Source organism: Rhineura floridana, chromosome 2 (assembly GCF_030035675.1).
Source record: "Rhineura floridana isolate rRhiFlo1 chromosome 2, rRhiFlo1.hap2, whole genome shotgun sequence".
In the NCBI taxonomy this organism is placed as follows: domain Eukaryota; kingdom Metazoa; phylum Chordata; class Lepidosauria; order Squamata; family Rhineuridae; genus Rhineura; species Rhineura floridana.
Genome location: NC_084481.1, coordinates 14,553,998 through 14,577,546, shown reverse-complemented (window position 1 = coordinate 14,577,546; position 23,549 = coordinate 14,553,998). Strand labels below are relative to the sequence as shown.

General features: G+C 43.2%; 1 protein-coding gene across 7 annotated transcripts in view; it reads left to right on the top strand.

The window, feature by feature from the left end:
• The window catches only part of CMKLR2 (chemerin chemokine-like receptor 2), a 51,880-nt gene that overhangs the window by 23,191 nt on the left and 5,140 nt on the right, over positions 1-23,549 (top strand). For 5 of the 7 annotated variants that reach the window (XM_061607877.1, XM_061607882.1, XM_061607880.1 and 2 more), the window contains exon 2: positions 23,070-23,149. The gene's annotated coding sequence lies outside the window, so the exon portion shown is untranslated. Of the gene's footprint in view, positions 1-5,825; positions 5,922-23,069; positions 23,150-23,549 lie in introns of those variants that run through there. The other 2 variants (XM_061607879.1, XM_061607878.1) reach the window with 2 other exon arrangements.

Here is a 23,549-nt window from a genome sequence, read left to right as displayed (position 1 = left end):
TGAGGGATTTTTTTGTTAAAAAATTGCAAAGTGGTGTGAAAATATGGAGAACTGAATTTGAGATTGGAAAAATGAGAAACAGACAGAACCAAAATTGACTGGTCCTTCCATCCCTACTGGGAGGGGAGAAGGTTCTGCAAGGTGTCATTTGCTCAACCAACCCCCCCAAAAGGATTTCAGATAATCATTTCATAAGTGCAGCTTTTTCAAAAGCCTCATGTTTTTCCCTCCACATTCTCTGTGTTGTGCAAGACAAAGGTTTGAAAAGCATCCCAGAACTGATTCTCTGTCTCTTGGCTGCAGCAGTAGGAATGGGATCATCCCTCCCTAAATTCTAACATCTTGCTTTTCATGTTGAAGCCTTGCTGAACCCTTGGGATGCAGAAAGAATGCTCTGTCTTCTTCCCTGAAGGCAGCCCAGGAGAGACTCTTGCTATTCTTGAAGTCTTGCCAACTCTTGAGCCTCTTCCAAGTTCTAGAAGTCGTTTCCATTTGTGATGACCTTTCGTGCCTGGAATTATATGTTTGATAGTGCAGGGATCTTAGCCAGAATCTTTTATAACCTGGTCCAAAGCAAAAGGAAGCCTAATCCATGTCCAAAGAGAATGTATAGCTGGAATTGAAGCTGCATGGTCTGATCCTACAGATGTTTACTCCCAAGGACCACTGGTTTCAATGGGAATGGGACTCCTTCTGAGTAGATATGGCTGGCATCAAAGGCTTACAAGGCAATCCTATTCCCGGCATAGGCTGGCTGAAGCAGTGGAGGATAAAGCTGGTCCAAAAATGCCCTTCCCTCACTTCCACAGCAGGGTGATTCACCTCCCACAAAAGGGGGTGGTATGGGGATTTTAAGAGACTTTCAGAATATTAGGAGAAATTCTAATTTGTGGGGTTGGAAGGGCAGATAGGTACAAGACACCCGAGGGCTGCAGTCTTTCTTTCACTGGCGGGGGGGGGAAGCTTTGCAGCAGCACCACCACCACCAGCAGCAGCAGTATGCTGGCAGCATTCAAAATTGAGAATGGCCTAATAGGAACTATGCTATGTCATCATGTAGCATTCATTATTGACATTCTTGATACTTAAAAGAAAAAAGATGGCTGCCCAACAGCAAAATTTTGTAAATTGATTTCTAGACATTTTCTTTGGAATTCCAAGATCAGGGGTGGCCTGGGAGCTGAATGTGACCCTCCCAGCTTCTCTATGTGGCCCTTGCAACTCTCCCTAGGCCATGCCCCTTCCCCAGGCCACACCCCTTACTGGTCCTCAGAGGGCGGGTTGGGCTGAAGTTGCAGTACCTCAGATAGCTCACGGTCCAGCACCATGTCAGGCTATGGATCTGGGTTCAGCTCCTCCACGCATCCCTAGGCCTCCTGATCCAGCTACTTCCTTTTCCGGGCTGCTGGTGAAGGTCAGGGTTAGGGCACCGCTCTTGAGATAGGAGCAGGAAAAGGATGGGCAGAAGTGATTGGAGTTGTAGTTCAGCAATATCTGGAAGGCCAAAGGTTCCCCACCCCTACAGAGAAACTTAAAGCCACACAAACCCAACAGAAGACCCAAAAATGGCTTCAAAAAAGGACATCCCTTTTCCAATCAGGGTTTAGTTTCTTGCAAAAATTAGATTTTTTTCTGAGTGTGTAAACTTAAAAATTAAAAAAATACTTTGCAAATGCAAATACAGTCTATTACCAGTATATCCAGATTGTAATGGGATGGTGGTACTGTGGCCTGCACATTAGCCCAATGTTGCTCCACTAATACTGATGGGGGGGGTTGCCTGGCTGAGACGACAGTAGTGTATGACAACCCTGCAGTGTAGTCCAGTGCTGTTATCCAGTCTCTTGGTGTGTTTGGGTGGCATTCAATGCTAGTCCTACTCATTGAAGTTAACAGACATGACTAGCTTAGGTTCACTAACTCTGAGCCAGACTTAGCTGAATGTAACCCTTTATCTTTGATTTATTCAAGCATGGGCATCTGAACATTAATCTTGCACTGAATGTAGATCAGTTGATGAAAAATCCTAGTTGTTTAACCACTTAAGGAACTTTTGCATGATTGGGGATGGCATTAGGTGACAACAGGGCTTTTGTGCCTTAACAGGCAGAAATTAAACAGATTTAGCCTATTCTAGTATGTCAGACATCTTACTCCTTGGCTGTGACCCCTGATTTATATTTGGGCCCTCCAATTCCACTGCATAAGAGGATACAGATTTGCATATTGTACATACTGTGTGCAAATTTTATGCAAATATGTGACTTTTTTTGGTAAGTGGGGGAGAAGGTCCAATCCAACGTACAGTGTACTGAGCCCAGAAAATCTTGTTGGCACCCCCTGACCTTGATTTCTGCCCCCGCTGTAGAGTTCCCCTTCAGCTTGCTGGCTGTTTTACTTGGCTGTTCCCAGGTTTATTCATTTCCTTGCCACCCACCTCTTTGCCTTGATATTTCAGGCAAAGATCAAGCCTGCCTTGTCTCTGTCCTAGATCTGATTTCACCCTAGGACAAGCCCTTTAGAAACTTAGCTGTTGTCCCCACATTCTTTAAACATCATTTGCCCCCCAGTTAGTCTAGGACAGCATCAGCATCACATCTCTATAACTGCAACAATAGCTTTATATCTGCATTAAGTGGTCTGCCTACTTCCCAAAGCATCCGATATTTTGAAGTCAGTAGACAAAGATATTTTTGGTTTTAAGATTTTTCCCCTCCCGCCACCACCATTCTATACTCACTGAAAACTATTCTTAACTCATTTTTTCTTAACTACAGCTGTTTAGATTACTTCTTCATGTTTACAATATATATTTTTTATGACTCATATGGGTGGTGCTGGTATTTTAATTCTCCCCCCATCCCCTCAGGGAAGGATGACTTGCATTCATCTCAATTAAATCTTGAACAAAAATATTTTTCAAGTGTTAAATTTGTCAGGAGGACAACCCAAAACCCCAAACAAACAAAATTCTTTTAGCTTGATGTTAAAGTTTGAAAGGAAAAGTGTCATCTTCAATTTGACTGGAAGAAGTCAAATTTGGCTTATTCTTGATATGTGTGTTTGGAGAGGAATAGATGGGATGCAGGGGATGGATGGATGAAAGGATGGACAAATGTAAATGGGTGAATATTGATATAGGCAATGACCTTACTACATAAGTATAGCATTGATTTCACTCCTAAAACCAAGGAGAAGCTTAGAAAGGATTTTCCAAATTCAGAGTTCTTTACAGGAGAGAGCACTGACATCCTAGTATCACCCGCTAAAAATCTGTTTGTTCATTTGCATGCTCAAAAAGAATGGGGGGAAAAGCTTAAATGTTCTCATCCAGCTTGACTCACAAAAGCTAAATGTTGCTCACCTGCTATGTATTTGGATATAAATGCGCAGCTTGGTAAATCTGTCCTTCCTTTTCTCCTGCTACCAGCTAAAGATTCAAATATCTGGTACTATTTTAGTTTTAAGGCTATATATAGCAGTCCAAAGGGAGAATATACTCTAAATAGAAAACTATTCCTGATAATAGGCCTTTATTTGTATAGAATCATCGAGCGGGAAGGATGAGAGTCAGGTTGGTATTTTGCAAAGTGAATATTAACCTCTCTGTCTAATATAATGCTGATCTTCTTTGGGGAGGAGAGAGAAGGCGTATCGGCATCACTGCAACACAAGTCCCATTGAGTTCAGTGGGACCTGCTCCCAGATCATTGTATATAGCATTGCAGCTTTAAACTGGTTTAACAGTCCTTTCCTCTCCTCTGGGAACTCTGTCATTATCATTTATTACCCTTCCTTTACCCAAGGGTCCCAGGGTGGATTACAACAATTTTAACATATGACATTAAAAACAATTTAAAAACAACCTAAAATCCCCAAATAGGGTGGGTCCTAAAACATATGTCTCAGGCCAGGATAAAGAGTGCGTCTTCAGCATTCACCGAAAATTGTACAGTGGAGTTGCAAGGTGCACCTCGATGGCGAGGGAGTTCCACAACTTAGAGGCCACTACAGAGAATACTCTCTCCTGGGCCACTCCCCCAAACTTCTGAGGGTGGCGGAACTACCAAAAGGACCCCCACTGCTGTTCTCAACACCCAAGAGGGTCTGTAGGGAAGGAGATGGTCTTGCAGATATTTGGGACTTAAGTCATTTAAGGCTTTAAACACTAGCATGAACAATTAAATTGGGCCTGGAAACGAACTGGCAACCAATGCAGATGTTTTAAAACTGAGTTTATATGAGATCTAAAGAGAAATGCGGCCAGTAATCTAGCTGCAGCATTTTGAACCAGTTGAAGTTTCCAAGTTGTCTTCAAGGGCAGCCCAGTTAGAGGTTATTGCAATCATCCAATCTAGAAGTTACCAGAGCATAGAATACTGTGCCCAAGTCATCTTTGTCCAAAAGGGGGTGAGGTTGGCGAGCTGGAAAAAGGCACTCCTAGCCACAGAGGCCACCATAGCCTCCAGTTACAGTGTTGGATTCAGGAGTACCCTAAGCTGCGAACCTGCTCCTTCCAGGGGAGTGCAATCCCATCCAGAACAGGCAATCTTCCCACCTCCTGGACATGAGAACTCTGGACACATAACACCTCTGTCTTGTCAAGATTCAACCTCAATTTATTGGCCCACATCCAGCCCATCACCGCCTCTAAGCACTGGTCCAGCACCTCAACTGCCTCTCCTAATTCAGATGAAACAGAGATGGAGCTGTGTGTTATTTGTATATTGATGACACCTCAACTCCAAATCTTCTGATGATAGCTCCTAGCAGCTTCATATAGATGTTAAATAGCATGGGGTACAAGATGCAATCCTGCAGGACACCACAGGACAGCTCCCATGGTGGAGAACAGTAGCCTCCCATAGCTACTTTTTGGAAGCGGCCCTGGAGGTATGAGCAGAACCACTGAAGCACAGTGCCTACAACTGTGCCTGAGACGCTCCAGGATACCATGGTCAATAGTATCAAAAGCCACCAAGCTATGAGAATGAGCAGAGTCACATTCCTCCTATCTCTCTCCTGACAGATGTCATCAACCAAGGTGACCAAGGCAGTCTGATAAGGACTGTTGGTGTGTGTTTGTATGGTCAATGTCCTCAACAAAGTTCAATTCACAGGATTCTTTGGGGAGAAGCCATATCAAGTAAATCTGGCATGAAACTTAGGGTGAGTACTTAGACATTGCCAAAAAAAGACAAAAGAAACTAATCCCAAAAAAGAGGGCCAGATTTGCATGAAATACGCATATGCTAATTTGTAGGTGCAAATTTAGAAATAATAATTTCAATGGGAATGTAATACATCCCACCGTAGTGGAGAAGACTGACTAGGTGACCTATGTGTCTACTTAGTGTGCTCTCCAGGTGCTAATCTAGAGCTAAAATAATATGTGCTTATTCACATACATATAGGTGATAGATTATTTTATGATTAAGAGAAAATAAAGAGGGTTCAAGATTATGGGGAAATGGAATTATGAGACTGACAGCATATCACAGCTGAAAGCATATAGGAGCTTGTAACATAAGCAGAAGCAAGCTTGGGCAACAATTTTAAATAGAAAGTTGATGAACAGAAGATTTTTTGGTAAGGACAGTCAGTGTGACAAATGTCTAAATGAGGAATCTAGGGGCAGCCACAGGACATGGTGTGCTGTGTTAAGCATTCGGATTTGCTGATCAGCAAGACAAGAAAGTGGGTGAGAATTTATCACGGAGGAGCAGACAAAGATCTAGGGAGCCAATTAGAAAATGACACTCCCAAGTGGGATGGAGATAGGGAAAGGAGTTAAAAGGCTATGGTTGGATAGATAGAAGTGGTAGAGAAACGGGTAAGATCTGGATGCAGGACCTAACCAAGTGAGAGCAGCTAGAGAGAAGCAAGAAGGATCTGGTCTTAGATACGTGAGAAATCTTTGTGTGTGTTGTTCCTTTTCTGTTCTTTCTTACTTATTTTTTATTATGTTATAGTTATAGCTTAATAAATCTTTAAAATCATTTGAACTTGACTGATCTATTACTGTTTGGTTCAGAAGGCAAGGAGGCTCCAATAAACTCCAGGTTAGCATCTTCAAGCAGCATAGTAGAATCCCTATTGTAGTGTGTTGAGTCACATTATACAATCTCATAAAATAAAATCCCTACACTAGCTGTGGATGAATGACTTCAAGACCCCTGGTCTCCCTACTAAGGGTTCTTTATCTTTAAACTGGGTTTCAAGTGGAGAGCCCTGCAAACAGAGAACTTCTTCAAATCGAAGATTGTAAAGTAGAGCACATGGCAGCCACCCTGATAGAAGTTTGTGGTGTTGATAATACTCCTTAGGGAAGAGGGTGGCAGGGATTCCCATTCCTAATACATGCTCCCTGAATAGAGATGTGTAGACTTGGGGGGGAGGGGAACCTGAAAAGTTTTGCAAAGAAACCTGTTCCCCTCCTTCATTTTTTCTGAAGCCTTTGGGTTTTTTTTCTTGTTCCCCAACCACCCCAATTTTCAATCCCCCCCCCGACTTCACATCTTTAACCCTGCCAGACATCCAAACACAGGCTCTATTCAGAGATTTCTGCTACTGCAGAGACAGTAGAAGTACTAAATATCTGTGAATTAAACGTTCCCTGTTGTGAACAGAGTGAAGCTGCAAATAGCTCAAGCTGGGTTTGATCATTAACATTTCTAACGTTAATTTGTTAATTTGCAAAATTGTCCCATCAATTGCTCCTTTTTGCATAATCCAGCATGCTGTTCTTGCGTGTGCTCTTCAAAGAACATTTGTATTGTGTGTTTTGATTTCATTGGAAATGAAGTTAATTAAAGTTAATGATGTTGAGTGGCAAGTGGAAATCCTCAGTGGTATGAATTTAGATGCTTGAATGGGATGTATGAAATCTCAAGGGTTGCATTAAGTTTCATCTTTTGTCATGTTCTTCATCTCTCTTCAAGGTCCTGTATTTGCACCTGAGATGTTCCATTTGCATTTGATTCAGGGCACTGTGAATTACATCTGGGCTTGTGCTAACAGTTTGATTAATTTTCTGAGTTGGCTGTTGTGCGTATCATTACAAAATATGAGATCTATTCTTGACAATTAATAATCAAATCCAGTTTGTTTCTGGGCTATGTGCTTGGTGTTGGTTTGTTTTTGAGTTTCAAGTGGCATTTCAATTGTTTGCAAAGTCTGACCAACGTTTATGGTTTTATTGTGAAATGTGTGCCTCCTTGAGTGTCTTTAGGAAGAGAGAGGGTGAAATCCAGTGAGGTCTATTTGCCAGTGGAACAGATGCTATCGGCACAACTGAGCCCCCTTCCCACCTGCAGCTGTCCCACGTGTACCTCCAAAGTCTGTTTCAGAGGGCTGGGGAAGCCTCTGGAGTAGATCTGGGAAGTGTGGGCATCTGCAGTGGGGAGATGAGGGAGGAAAAGAAGCCCCACTACTTGCACCGTGTTGGATGTTGGCCACAGTATCTAAAAATTGGATGGAGGGATACTCAACCTCTGATAACAGCTGGAACAGAAACCCGATAGTAGCATCACATTGGATCTGGAAACTGACTTGACTCCCCACCAAGCAGCTTTTTTTCCAGAGGGGAAAAGTTACAGGCCTCCATATCTTTTCCTCATGGGAAGAAATTCAGCTTGAGGGAGCTGATTTTTGAGAAAGCAGTCAGCAGGAAATGGGTGAAGTACCTCTTCACTGCATACCATTATATCAATCCTGGCTGAATTCTCCAGTAGTTGTGTTTCATTTTTTAAAAAATGTGGGTATGGATAGATTTGGTCCTCTGCTTTTCAGGTCTAACCCTATACATCACATTTAAAAGAGAGGTAAGACCCTCAGATCTGTAGACTTTCTTTCGTATAATGGCTGGGTTTCTGGGTTGAACTCTCAAGTGAAAAGATTTGGATCTACTTTCCTTAGAAAGATACTGGGTTTACCACTTTGCATGGGGAATGCAGCTAATTATTTGGAAGTAGATATTCGATCATTTGAATGCAAAACTTGGGTTGATGCCCTGAAATGGTGTCTTGTTATGCTTGCACTTTTCTGCAGTTCCTACGATTATATTTTCCTGTTGCTCTCAGATGCCTTTGTTAGCCGATATAACAGATGTGGAAAGGAAGATTTTTAGGCTGGGCTTCTCTCCTGAAGTTTTGGGCAAGAATGGTTTAAAGAATTCTCTGTTATATAGAAATTAATAGGTCTGCAATATCTGAGAACTGCAGCTGACAATTCCTTCTCTCCATTAATAATAATAAATAATAATAATAAAATTTTATTTATGAGTCGCCTATCTGGCCGAATTAACAGTCACTCTAGGCGACGTACACTGATATAATAAAATACAATATAAAACCAAAAAACCACATTCAATAATTAAACTAAACAGTATTAAAAGCTAACCCATCCCAGAATTCCCATAGGCCTGCCAAACAGCCAGGTCTTCAAGACCCAGCGGAAACTTATCAGGGAGGGGGCATGACGAAGATCGAAAGGAAGGGAATTCCAGAGGGTGGGGGCCACAATAGAAAATGCCCTCTCTCTGGTCCACATCAGCCTAGCTGTTTTAACTGGTGGGACCGAGAGAAGGTCTTGTGTGGCTGATCTTGTCGGGCGGCATAATTGGTGATGCTGGAGGCGCTCCTTTAGATAAACTGGGCCGAGACCGTATAGGGCTTTAAAGGTCAGCACCAACACCTTGAATTGGGCCCGGTAGACAACTGGTAACCAGTGTAGATCGACTAACACCGGAGTGATATGATCACGGCGACTGCTGTTCTTAATCAAACGTGCTGCCACATTCTGTATCAGCTGTAATTTCCGGACTGTTTTCAAGGGTAACCCCACGTAGAGCGCATTACAGTAGTCTAAGCAGGAGGAGACCAGAGCATGTATCACCCGTGGGGGCAGATGGGCAGGAAGGTAGGGTTGCAGCCTCCGTATCAGATGAAGTTGATACCAAGCCGCCCGGCTCACTGCCGAAACCTGAGCCTCCATGGACAGCTGGGAGTCAAGAATGACCCCAATGCTACGGACCTGGTCTTTCAGGGGCAATTTTACCCCATTAAACACCAGGTCCATATCTCCCAACCTTCTCTTGTCCCCCACGAGCAACACCTCGGTCTTGTCGGGGTTCAGTTTCAGCCTATTCCTTCCCATCCATTCACTGACGGAGTCCAGGCACTTGGACATGGTGTCCACAGCCAATTCTGGTGAGGACTTAAACGAGAAATATAGCTGAGTGTCATCCGCATATTGGTGACACTGCAGCCCAAATCTCCTGATGATGGCCCCCAGTGGCTTTACATAGATGTTGAATAGCATGGGGGAGAGGATAGAGCCCTGTGGCACTCCACAATTGAGAGACCAAGGGTCTGAAACCTCATCCCCCAATGCCACCCGTTGGTGCCTGTCTGAGAGATAGGAATGGAGCCACCGTAAAACAGTGCCCCCAATTCCCAATCCCTCCAGGCAATCCAAAAGGATACCGTGGTCGACGGTATCGAAAGCCGCTGAGAGATCCAGGAGGACTAGGAAAGTATATTCTCCTCTATCCAACGCCCTCCTCATATCATCCACCAGGGCAACCAAGGCTGTTTCAGTTCCATGTCCAGTCCTGAAGCCCGATTGGAATGGATCTAGATAATCTGCTTCATCCAAGTGTGTCTGTAACTGTTTGGCCACCACTCGCTCAATCACCTTGCCCAAGAATGGTAAATTAGAGACTGGGCAAAAGTTATTTAACTCTTGGGGGTCCAAGGAGGGCTTTTTCAAGATGGGCTTTATTACTGCCTCCCTGAGGGCTGATGGCATTGCACCCTCTTCCAAGGATGCATTTACCACTGCCTTGATCCTTAACAATTCTCCAAATTATGGAAGTGATAGAGGTAGCAGAGCAGTTTTTAAACTGACTGAGGGGGGAAACCCGACAGGAGCTGAGGAAGGTCCGGTTCGGAATAAACCTCCCCCCTGGGATAAAAACCAAAGAAATGATGAAATTTTAAAAGGGGTAGGCCTAGAAGTAGGCATTGTGAGAGCAGGGGCACAGGATATAAATTCAGAAGAGCAAAATTACCACAGGCCAAACCACAAGTGCCAAAGACACTTGAAGAGATACACTGCTTACAAGTGCCTGTACGCTAATGCTAGGAGCCTCTGAACCAAGATGGGAGAACTGGAGTGCTTGGTCTTAGAGGAGAGCATTGATATAGTGAGCATAACGGAGACCTGGTGGAATGGAGAAAACCAGTGGGATACGGTTATCCCTGGATATAAGCTATATCGGAAGGACAGGGAAGGACGTATTGGTGGCAGAGTCGCTCTATACGTGAAAGAAGGCATTGAATCCAGCAAGCTCGAAACCCCAAAAGAGGCAGACTCCTCCACAGAATCGTTGTGGGTGGCGATACCATGCCCCAGGAGGGACTTAATACTGGGAACGATCTATCGTCCCCCTGATCAAAATGCTCAGGGAGACCTTGAGATGAGATATGAAATTGAGGAAGCATCCAAACTAGGAAATGTGGTAGTAATGGGTGACTTCAACTACCAGGACATAGACTGGCCGCATATGTGTTCCAGTCATGACTGTTACACTCAATTCTGAGGTTCGTACCGCTGGATGAGATCCCAATACTCAAACAACGTGAGACTCAAGGTTTCAGACCAAAGCCTTCTTTATTTCGTTTGCAAACGGAGACCCACAGACAGCTCTTGCCAGAAGGGGAATCCGCATCCGGATGAGCGTTGGTTTGCTTGAGTCTCTAAAAGGGAGTCCTCAATTGATACCATCGTGCTACTTGCTCTCCGTCTGCCCGGCCCCAGGGCAGGCCAATACGACCTGGAGCGCTCTACCCCAGGCTCTCCGGCGCGGCCCAAGTAGCCGACGGGTCACCAGAGGAATCTCCTGGCTGGCTCGCCAAGTTGTTGCACTCAATTCTGAGGTTTGTACCGCTGGATGAGATCCCAATACTCAAACAACGTGAGACTCAAGGTTTCAGACCAAAGCCTTCTTTATTTCGTTTGCAAACGGAGACACACAGACAGCTCTTGCCAGTCCAGTGAGGTCTAAGAGTTACAGTTCTCACAAGCATAGATATATTCTTCTATCACTAGGCAGATTGCACAAAGCACAAAGGTGGGAGTGGAAAGGTGGGAGTGGAGGGAGTCTTGGAAACCTCGGCCTGGCATAGTTACGCACAGCACACAAAATGATACAGTTGTATGTGAATCTCACTTGTTGTTCCAGTGTCAACCTTCATCCCTTAACCCTTGCATGTCAGACAACTTAACATTGGCTTTTACTAAAGATCTATTTCACATGGAACAAATCAATTCAAAATTTTCCATCCTAACAATCCTCCCTCAAAAGCATGTGGGGGTTGAAACTTGATTGCTTAGGGCTTGTTTCAACTCCCTAAATGCTTTTTCCATTAATTTAGTCCATTTTCAATCCTTTTAGCCCCTCCTTTGTCAGGGATTCACACAAAACAGTTGCTTTTACTCCACACTCAGGGATCCATTGTCTGCAAAACCTCACTAGTCCCAGAAAGCTCTCAGTTCTTCTGGAGTTCTGGGGCTTGGCATATTGCTTCCCTTCTTTCAAGGACCAAGGCCCTTTTTGCCTTTTCTCCACAGACCAGAATATTATCCATGCTTCAGGAACTATTGGATAAGGGGTTGGAGACCTTCTCAAACCTCGCTCCTGAGGCAGGCTTATGTTGCATCACCCCCCTCAGGGCCATTTGATATGAAGAGCTACAACATTTAGGAATAGTGACTCTCATCAGGTTCCCTTCAAAGGAAATGAAAGCTTGCAGTTTTGTTAAAATGTCCCTGTCCAGTAAGGCAACAGGACAATTTTGGGAATACCAAAAATTCATGCTGTATATGTTCATCTCCAATTTTGACCAACTGAGGCCATGTGAAGTGAAGATTTTGCTTTATCTCATCAATGCCTTCCACCTTAACGTGGGAGCTTATTTGGTCAGGCTGTGCCCCTGGCAAAATCTTCTAAAATCTTCTTCATACCCCATTCAAGCTGGTGAATTTCCCTGTATGCTTATGCTGCAATACCACTGCTGCTTTTTGACATGGATGGCCTACAATTTTTACCTTTACCAGTCCTTCTGGTATTTGAGTTACATCATACCAAAAAGGATCTGGGCAGTCCAATATCTTTGGGATTGTACGTCCCCAATCCACAAGCTTATGATACACGTATGTATATATCTGCATGTGTGCTTCTAATTGACACTAAAAAACTAAGACTCTTTCTAACGAACAATGGGATTCACTGTGGGTGGGGGTGTATACACCAAGGAATAAAATAACATTTATGCAACAGCATTTAGCTCTGCCCTTGTTTTCCTTTGCACAAAACCTCTGGAACGCATCACCAGCCATACCATCAGGTGTGTGTGTGTGAGAGATGGGGTGGGAGTTATAGCTCTTGGCCTTGCACCTCCTAGAGTCCACTTGAACTAACATGGGGTTAGCCAAGCCATATCACTCCCCCCTCTTTGAAATGTAGACGTATACGTCCTTTCACAGTTCTGCCCCCAGGCTCCGATGCTGACTTCCAATACTGTGCTATATGTGATGAAGACACATTCAAGGGCCAATTAGACAAAGATCCGAATTTTCTGGAAAACCAGAACCACCACAATGGGGTACATTATAAGGTTTTAACCTCCTTGGCGTCCACATCCCAGCCAAACAGAATTCCACCATCCATGTGTCTCTGTCTGTGAGAGCTTAGCTATGATATGTATGACTGCATGACGATCATGTGTTATCTGACGTGTAGCTTGCACTGTTCCAAACCATTGTTATAACAGAATGGGAAAGTAAACAAATGGGCCCAAAACTCTATACTGGTGAACTCCACATCTGAAATAGCCAAATTCTGTAAATCCCCTGTTACAAAATCACTCAGAGGAATTTGAAAAGCTAAAACAGCCATAACATATGAATTATGAAAGTAAAAATAGCAATGATCAACACATCCTTAAAGGACAATTCATAAAACATTACATTCAATATTACAATGGAAATAAAACAAGTGTCTGGGTCTTGAATCATACTGCAGAGTGGCTTGTACAGAGTTCATCCTCTGGAAACCCAGCTGGTCATGTTCAGTGTAAGCTGTAACTGAACTGTCCTGGAATGATGAAAAAAATAATCATTCCCTCCTCACCCCGAATGACTGTAACAAAGTTTGCAAACTTGCACAACACGGGACATCTCGTCAGAAGAAATCAGGTTGATGGCCTAAATAAACTTGCCAGTTTCCATGGCTGTGGAAGAATTAAGCAGGCCTCTATGCTGTTAGCACATGCTAGAGAATATCACATCTGTTGCATAGCTATGTAAAGGCCCAAAGTGTTGGTACCAGCTTCATATGAGGCTCCAATCAAAATGCCTGCAATAAATCTCCTGTGTCTCACACAAAAAGAAAATGTTCCTTTGGGAGAAAATGCTTCAGCACAGGAAAGAAAATATAAAAATAAAACACACCCATGGCCAGATGAGACTTCTGCTCAAAAGTGAACAAAAACCAAAATATTGTGTTGCAACAGACAGACAAAACACACAACATGACTACACATTCTAAAGGCCTTCAAGTTTCTCTAGCCTCTGATACAGAGGTTGCTCATGAAAGTAGCCATGAAAAGTAAAAGGGGGGTTACTTTACAGCTTCTGCACAGACTGAAGAAAACAGCTTTAAGAAACTTTCTTAAATTACCAAAATATACTTATACTTTAAACCAGACAATAAAAAAACTTAATTTCTTAACACTATATAAAATCAAAACAAACATTATAGCATATGCTTCTGCTCCATCCTATAATTAAAAAAGCAAATGAAATAAAAAGGATTAGACTTCTTAATCATGTACAAATGCATAAAGAAGACCCTCTGTCTGTGCAGTTCAGTCAAGAATTAATTCCTGTAATTAAATCATAATTTACATGCAGGGAAACAACCACAATTACACAATATACTGAAAGATATCAGGCTGCAAGGAGCTGCTTTGCTCTCTTGGCTGTGTGCCTATCAAACGGGGGAAAGAAGGAGGGGTTGTAGACACATACATACATAGAGAATGAGCTTCAGTGTGAGAACTAAACCCCGTACTGGATCAGAGGGAAAAAAGACTCTAACATTATTCTCTTTTTTCTTCTCCCTAAAAACAACTCACTCATTTGCTCAAAACCTTCTGTCTACATCCTGTATGCCTCAATCTTACAACTGGCCCCATAAAAACTATGGGTTCCTTCCACATACCACCCTTCATTAGGGGTGATATCCCTATACTTTTGCCTGCTTTAAGGAAGCTCAAAACTTTCAGAACCATCTCTCTATACTCCCTTTCCTCAGCCTCAGTCAAATGGAGGCGCTCTATTTCAAAGGCTTCCTCTACCTGACTCCTGACTTTTCTTGCATTCTTCCTCTAACAAATCTAACAAATCCTAACATGCATTATAAAGTACCCAAGCAGCTGCAGCACTTTTCTTTGATTTGGAAGGCCTGCACTCTTTGCAATATCCCGCATAGGCCTCAGTCATGGTTTTCATAGGGTCATCCGTCCTAAAACAATCATCATCCCACACACACCTTCCTTTCTTAATCAACCATTTCTCTATTTTCAATAGGCACTCTACTGAACTCATAAAGCGTTTTATTCCCTCCATGGCTACCACTTTTTGCCATAGCTTAGAAATCTCCAACACCAAAAGCCAAAATGCAAGGAATACAATAGTGCACACAAACAACCAAACCTTGTTTCAAAATAAATTCAGGTATGAGCCACCTTCAAATGCCACATTCCCAAATCAAGTCACTCATGAGTAAAGCTGTTGTCACCAGCTTTTTCTCCCAGATTGACTCTCAAAAGAGAAAAGCCAGAGGGGGGGGTATCTCAAGGGACAGAAACTAGTTAAAAGTCTCTGCCAGCCAGAGCACTGAACATTCCCAGTGCAAATCCTGTTTCCACCTTTTCCAAGTACCTAGCCCCACTGGCTCAAAATACTTACAAGGCATCGTTTCCCAGGACTTTTCGAAGGGGAGGGAGACACAAGTGTTATCAAGGGCTTTCAAAATGGATTTGACCCAGTTTAGGGAACCCCTTTAGTAGCTTAATGAGTTAACCTTCTCTCCAGTCTCAATGTTGGCTAATTGCTGTGTCACAATCACGGCCACCGCTTGCCAAAGCTTTGTTGCCAAGGACAGAAGGGGAGGGGGATAATAATGTGCCAGGGAATTTCTATACCTTAACCTCTGGATTTACCACAGCATTTTAAAGGACATTTCCCCACTCACTTTAAAACAAAAGACATCAAAACATAGTAAGAAATAAATTCCAGTTACATTCAGAACTTGGCTACATGTGCTCTTGGGAACCTGAGTGTGTGCATTTGCCACCCTCATGTCCCATGAAGCACACCTTCTTGAGAGGAAGGGATCTCTTGCTAGAGATAAAACAAGCGCTTTGCCCTGAAATGTGCTTAAATGGTGTATATATTCAACCCAAGAAATGCAGGTCCACACCAAAACAAAGCAAAGCCTGATTTTATTGAGAGAAAGAGCAAGAAAGCGCCACAAAATTACTTGGGTGCGTGGCAGCATCTATCATTAACATCCTAACTCATTCATAACTTTAAACTTAAGAAATCAAAGGACCCTGTTACTATTGGAGGTGAAAGGTAAGAAAGATTACCTATCCTGTGACCGGAGTGGGCGGTTGAATACAGCCGAAGCTATGTGGAAGAGCTCTGATCCAAAACCAGGAAGAAATCTCTTGGTCTCAAGGTTTTACACCGAGACCCAGAGTCTCCCCGGCTCTCTCTCCCTGCAGTCCTTCATGCATTCCTTGAGAGCGTAGTACACATGTGTGTGGGAGCTCTGATGTTCCTCAACCTCCCTTCCTCTATCTCTCTTCAAGCCTTAGTTTTAAAATACCTTTTCCTCTCTCCCTCTCCTGCCAAGGAGGGCATGAAATTCTGGCAAAAATCTCTTGTTCCTTTTCCTCTCTTCAAGCCTTGCTTTAAACAAACAAAGCAAATCTCTTCATACCAACTTAAAAGATTACTAAACGCTACTTAAATTCTTTGAATCCTGTGCCAAACAAGGACATGGACAGCCAATTCACGCAGCAAGGAAAAACAACAACAACAACATATTTTAGGAAGTGACAACACAGGGAGGAAACATTTCCCTTCTACCATTCCCACAGACACTCAATTCACACCTTCACACAGACACTCACATTTGAGTACTCAGTTCATACACTTCTATTTAAACAAGATCATTCCCAATACCACTCTTATTTCCCTTTGTATATTCCGTAGCCTTTACTCGCTCTGTTTACAAAGGTCCTTCATTATTTCCTCACTAGTCTGCTTAGAAACAGCTTGAATAACATTTAAATCAAACGTTCCTCCCTCTGGCCAGCGTACTCCCCAACTTGGCCACACCTTCTGGCAACACATTTTCATTCCCTTATTAGATACTATTCCCTTGTTAAACACTATCCCCTCCCCCTATCTCCCCAAAAACCGATTTTTATGTTTTAACACTAAACTAAGGGGTGTCCTCCTTTTCGTTTGGATGCCCCTACTTCCCATTCTTGGGGTTTTCACCTGGTTGCTTCACAACCCTGACCCAACTGGCACACACCACACGCACGCACTGGGTCAGTTGAGGATTCCACATCTCACAGGATCCCTGGGCTTTTCAGTAGGCTCTCATCCTCCCACCTTCCCTTGGATTTCCGCAATGCTTACTGGGTTTCGTTGGGAAGGGGAATCCGCATCCGGATGAGCGTTGGTTTGCTTGAGTCTCTAAAAGGGAGTCCTCAATTGATACCATCGTGCTACTTGCTCTCCGTCTGCCCGGCCCCAGGGCAGGCCAATACGACCTGGAGCGCTCTACCCCAGGCTCTCCGGCGCGGCCCAAGTAGCCGACGGGTCACCAGAGGAATCTCCTGGCTGGCTCGCCAAGTTGTTGCACTCAATTCTGAGGTTTGTACCGCTGGATGAGATCCCAATACTCAAACAACGTGAGACTCAAGGTTTCAGACCAAAGCCTTCTTTATTTCGTTTGCAAACGGAGACACACAGACAGCTCTTGCCAGTCCAGTGAGGTCTAAGAGTTACAGTTCTCACAAGCATAGATATATTCTTCTATCACTAGGCAGATTGCACAAAGCACAAAGGTGGGAGTGGAAAGGTGGGAGTGGAGGGAGTCTTGGAAACCTCGGCCTGGCATAGTTACGCACAGCACACAAAATGATACAGTTGTATGTGAATCTCACTTGTTGTTCCAGTGTCAACCTTCATCCCTTAACCCTTGCATGTCAGACAACTTAACATTGGCTTTTACTAAAGATCTATTTCACATGGAACAAATCAATTCAAAATTTTCCATCCTAACAATGACAAAGAAGCAAAGTTTCTAGATATTCTAAATGACTATTCCCTAGACCAGTTGGTCATGAACTGACCAGAGGGACGGCAACCCTGGACTTAATCCTCAGTGGGGACCGGGACCTGGTGCGAGATGTAAGTGTTGTTGAACCGATTGGGAGCAGTGACCACAGTGCTATTAAATTAAACATACATGTAAATGGCCAATTGCCAAGAAAATCCAACACGGTCACATTTGACTTCAAAAGAGGAAACGTCACAAAAATGAGGGGATTGGTAAAAAGAAAGCTGAAAAACAAACTCCAGAGGGTCACATCACTCGAAAATGCTTGGAAGTTGTTTAAAAACACTATATTAGAAGCTCAACTGGAGTGCATACTGCAGATCAGAAAAGGTACCGCCAGGGCCAAGAAGATGCCAGTATGGTTAACGAGCAAAGTCAAGGAAGCTCTTAGAGGCAAAAAGTCTTCCTTCAGAAAATGGAAGTCTTGTCCGAATGAAGAAAATAAAAAAGAACACAAACTCTGGCAAAAGAAATGCAAGAAGACAATAAGGGATGCTAAAAAAGAATTTGAGGAGCACATTGCTAAGAACATAAAAACCAACAACAAAAAATTCTATAAATACATTCAAAGCAGGAGACCATCTAGGGAGGTGATTGGACCCTTGGATGATAAGGGAGTCAAAGGTGTACTAAAGAACGATAAGGAGATTGCAGAGAAGCTAAATGAATTCTTTGCATCTGTCTTCACAGTGGAAGATACAGGGCAGATCCCTGAACCTGAACTAACATTTGCAGGAAGGGATTCTGAGGAACTGAGAAAAATAGTGGTAACGAGAGAGGAAGTTCTAGGCTTAATGGACAATATAAAAACTGACAAATCACTGGGCCCGGATGGCATCCACCCAAGAGTTCTCAAAGAACTCAAATGTGAAATTGCTGATCTGCTAACTAAAATATGTAACTTGTCCCTCGGGTCCTCCTCCGTGCCTGAGGACTGGAAAGTGGCAAATGTAACGCCAATCTTCAAAAAGGGGTCCAGAGGGGATCCTGGAAATTACAGGCCAGTGAGCTTAACTTCTGTCCCTGGAAAACTGGTAGAAAGTATTATTAAAGCTAGATTAACTAAGCACATAGAAAAACAAGCCTTGCTGAAGCAGAGCCAGCATGGCTTCTGCAAGGGAAAGTCCTGTCTCAGTAACCTATTAGAATTCTTTGAGAGTGTCAACAAGCATATAGATAGAGGTGATCCAGTGGACATAGTGTACTTAGACTTTCAAAAAGCGTTTGACAAGGTACCTCACCAAAGAGTTCTGAGGAAGCTTAGCAGTCATGGAATAAGAGGAGAGGTCCTCTTGTGGATAAGGAATTGGTTAAGAAGCAGAAAGCAGAGAGTAGGAATAAACGGACAGTTCTCCCAATGGAGGGTTGTAGAAAGTGGAGTCCCTCAAGGATCGGTATTGGGACCTGTACTTTTCAACTTGTTCATTAATGACCTAGAATTAGGAGTGAGCAGTGAAGTGGCTCCTTGATCATTCTGGTTGCCCTCTTCTGAACCTTTTCCAACTCTAGAATATCCTTTTTGAGATGAGGCGACCAGAACTGTACACAGTATTCCAAATGCAGCCGCACCATAGATTTATACAACGGCATTATGATATCGGCTGTTTTATTTTCAATACCTTTCCTAATTATCGCTAGCATGGAATTTGCCTTTTTCACAGCTGCCGCACACTGGGTCGACATTTTCATCGTGCTGTCCACTACAACCCCGAGGTCTCTCTCCTGGTCTGTCACCGCCAGTTCAGACCCCATGAGCGTATATGTGAAATTAAGATTTTTTGCTCCAATATGCATAATTTTACACTTGTTTATATTGAATTGCGTTTGCCATTTTTCCGCCCATTCACTCAGTTTGGAGAGGTCTTTTTGGAGCTCTTCGCAATCCCTTTTTGTTTTAACAACCCTGAACACTTTAGTGTCGTCAGCAAACTGAGTGAATGGGCGGAAAAAAAGGCAAACGCAATTCAATATAAACAAGTGTAAAATTATGCATATTGGAGCAAAAAATCTTAATTTCACATATACGCTCATGGGGTCTGAACTGGCGGTGACAGACCAGGAGAGAGACCTCGGGGTTGTAGTGGACAGCACGATGAAAATGTCGACCCAGTGTGCGGCAGCTGTGAAAAAGGCAAATTCCATGCTAGCGATAATTAGGAAAGGTATTGAAAATAAAACAGCCGATATCATAATGCCGTTGTATAAATCTATGGTGCGGCTGCATTTGGAATACTGTGTACAGTTCTGGTCGCCTCATCTCAAAAAGGATATTCTAGAGTTGGAAAAGGTTCAGAAGAGGGCAACCAGAATGATCAAGGGGATGGAGCGACTCCCTTACGAGGAAAGGTTGCAGCATTTGGGGCTTTTTAGTTTAGAGACAAGACGGGTCAGAGGAGACATGATAGAAGTGTATAAAATTATGCATGGCATTGAGAAAGTGGATAGAGAAAAGTTCTTCTCCTTCTCTCATAATACTAGAACTCGTGGACATTCAAAGAAGCTGAATGTTGGAAGATTCAGGACAGACAAAAGGAAGTACTTCTTTACTCAGCGCATAGTTAAACTATGGAATTTGCTCCCACAAGATGCAGTAATGGCCACCAGCTTGGATGGCTTTAAAAGATTAGACAAATTCATGGAGGACAGGGCTATCAATGGCTACTAGCCATGATGGCTGTGCTCTGCCACCCTAGTCAGAGGCAGCATGCTTCTGAAAACCAGTTGCCGGAAGCCTCAGGAGGGGAGAGTGTTCTTGCACTCGGGTCCTGCTTGCGGGCTTCCCCCAGGCACCTGGTTGGCCACTGTGAGAACAGGATGCTGGACTAGATGGGCCACTGGCCTGATCCAGCAGGCTCTTCTTATGTTCTTATGTTCATACCTGTGTACATTCATTGTCTCCAAATATAGGAGAGCATTTATGCTCACTCATTTCAATTGGCTGCCTTCTGCACTGTTAACTGGACCCCGGTTTGTATCTATGTGGAACTGGAGCAATAAGGTGTGTTGATCATGTTCTTTGGCATTGGAACTTGTATGGCGAGCATAGAGGGAGACTGATATTACAGAGTAGCAAAGAAGTACCTGAGTGAGCTTTGTGTGTGTGTGAATCCTTGCTGAATAGCACATCTTCCCTGGAATTAGTCACACTGAGCTTAAAAAACCTTATTTATCCTAGAAATACATACTTGATAGGAAAGAGTTCTACATCTAGCTATCTAGATAAATTGGAGATGCAAACGCTGAGTCTAGTGTTTGCCTTAAGGTTTGAGGAGAGAGACAAAGACAAAATGTCTCTTGTTCAAGAGAACAAAGAAGCTGGAAGATATGGTCAGCATCCTAAGAATACCGGTTTACACAGGAAGGAAGAATTAGCAGAAGATCAAAGGATAGGTGTAACCTAGGAACCAGGAGGTGGTCCCTCTATCTACCCTTTTTAACCCCATGCAGACCCAACCCACCAGCTTGAATTGAACCATGTATTTCCAATAGTTGATCCTCTCTCCTTGAAGAACTCTTCCGGGAAGATTATGGTATTGTTTTATTTAAGGGATGTTTCTTCCCATATTACCGACTTTTTCCTGACTTCAGTGGGTATCACCAGAATGTTTTTATTGGCTTATTGAAAAAAGAAAAGAAAGTTGCATAGATTTGTTTTTAACTTTTTAAAATTAGGTGTGTGCTTTATTAATGTATCTAATGTTATTGGTCTGTGATCTGAAAAACAAAACAAAATCTGATAACGACTGAAAATCCAGCATCCCTTGGGTATCTGGGGTTTTCTTCCCAGGTGTCCCACCGATAGACACAGTGGCTGCCTTATCTGTATACTTGCAGCCGGCAACAAACAGACCCATGCAGCTCTCTTTATGCTACAAGCAAGCCTTTTCACCCACAGAGGGAAAAATTAACATGTGGGCCTGATTTATGGGCCACATGTAAACTGTGTTTAGGATGGGGTATCTCATCTGGCGCTAAAAGTTTACACTCCAATCCTCTTGAATTAAAATTTAAGTCATGTTGCTTTTAATGCAGTTTGCTTCCAAATTGGTGTGTTTGGATTTGCAGCCTTGAGAAACAACTTCTTGGTTAAAATGTGAGAGGGGTAGTATATGCGTGGATTGTTAATGCATTTATGTGCCTAGCAGTGCAATCCTTTACATCAGGTGTGGGGAACCTTTGACTCTTCAGATGTTGCTGAACTACAGCTTTCATCATCCCTGGCCATTGGCCATGCTTGCTAGGGCTGATGGCAATTCAGCAATATTGGGAGGGCCAAAGGTTTTCCCTCCTGCTTTACATGTGTACATGGAGAGATTCATATACAAGTAGTTGCTTATAAGATTCGGGCCTAAAGAAAAAAAAACCCTGTGTATGCAAATATTTGCATTTTTAAACTGCAAGGTTGTAACTGAATGGAAATCCATTTTGCTTCCTGAAGAGAAGACTGTTTCCCTTTTAAGGAAAGGGCTGCAGCAGTGGTAAGGCTTATGCTTTGCATGGAAAAGGTCCCAGGTTCAACCTCAGGCATCTTCTATTTTGACTTTTAAACCTCTGCTGAAAACTTTTCTCTGCTGCCAGGCTTATGCAGGCAATTGAGAACATATCTTTTTGCAATAGTTAGTCAATGATTTCATTTTTTTTTCTGAACAGGGTGGTTTACAACAGATGCTATTGGAGGTTACTGATTCATAGGGTCACCGTAAGTTGTAATCGACTTGAAGGCACATAATACCACACACACACACACACACACACAGAATAATGGAATAGTAGAGTTGGAAGGGGCCTATAAGGCCATCGAGTCCAATCTCCTTCTCAATGCAGGAATCCAAGTTAAAGCATACCCAACAGGTGCCTGTCCAGCTGCATTTTGAAGACCTCCAGTGTTGGTGAGCCCACCACTTCCCTAGGTAATTGGTTCTATTGTTGCACTGCTCTAATAGTTAGGAAGTGATTCCTGATATTCAGCCAATATGGTTTTACTGTGTGTGTATAAACAAACAAATAAATCTCCAGGCAGGGCTAGGAGAGACCCCTGCCTGAAACACTGGAGAGCCACTGCTAGTTAGTGTAGACAATATTGAGCTAGATGGACCAGTGGTCTGATTCAAGGCCATGTTCCTCTCTCCCCTCACACCTGTAGCCAGCCTAGGATTGTATGGATAAAGGAGCTTGTATTTGTCCCCACCTGCCAAGCAGGTAAGTGGGGGACTATCATGGACTGAAGATGCAAGCATGGATTTCAGTGGAAGTAAATAAGTGCATTTGATTGTCCCAAAGGAAGCCCACAGTATATAAACACTGAGTTGTATCACACTCTTAACCTATTTTGATGGGACTACATTAGTGGACCAGCAAATACTTGAGTTTCCCAGAATAATCCTGTTTCACAAACCATTCATGCCAAGTTTATTCATTTCTTAATTTCAAGTTTCTTAATTGGATTGCTTGGTTTTATTTTTCCATGTGATTTTCTTCAAGAACTTTGATTTAAACACTATTTTGCTTTCTAACATTCCAAAAGAATTTTCCCTCTTTCACTGATACTTTTTTGCTTCTTCTCTGATTTCTATTTTAGACGTTATTAGCAAAGTACCCAGCCAGAGCTGCTGACTCAAAACTTGACAATAAGAGGCTACGTTTCAGCCGTTCTGAAAGGTAGGATGGTGTGAAGGGACTGGACTTTGCTGCCCTGGACTGTTTGTGTGGACTCTGCTACTCTCCTTCTGTCTGGAATGCTGCATATTTTATGGGGGTGCCTATCTTTCTTGTCTCTTGCATATCATTGTTTATTTGCTGTAGGCTCAAATGACCTGGGCTGGGGGCTCAAATGAGGAGGAAGTCAAACTTCATTGCGGACAAGCAATTTGGCATGCTCCTGATCTAAAGGGCACCAGAACTTGCTGTGGCTTGCTGGGCAAAGCTAGTGAATGGGCGGGGGGGGGAGGTAGTAAAACGTTACATCAACAGGTAGGCAGCCTGGAGGCAGATAGATCAAGGCAGATCTCAGCATGGTAAGAATAAAGAAGGAAGGGTTGCAGCTCTAGAGAAAATTCTG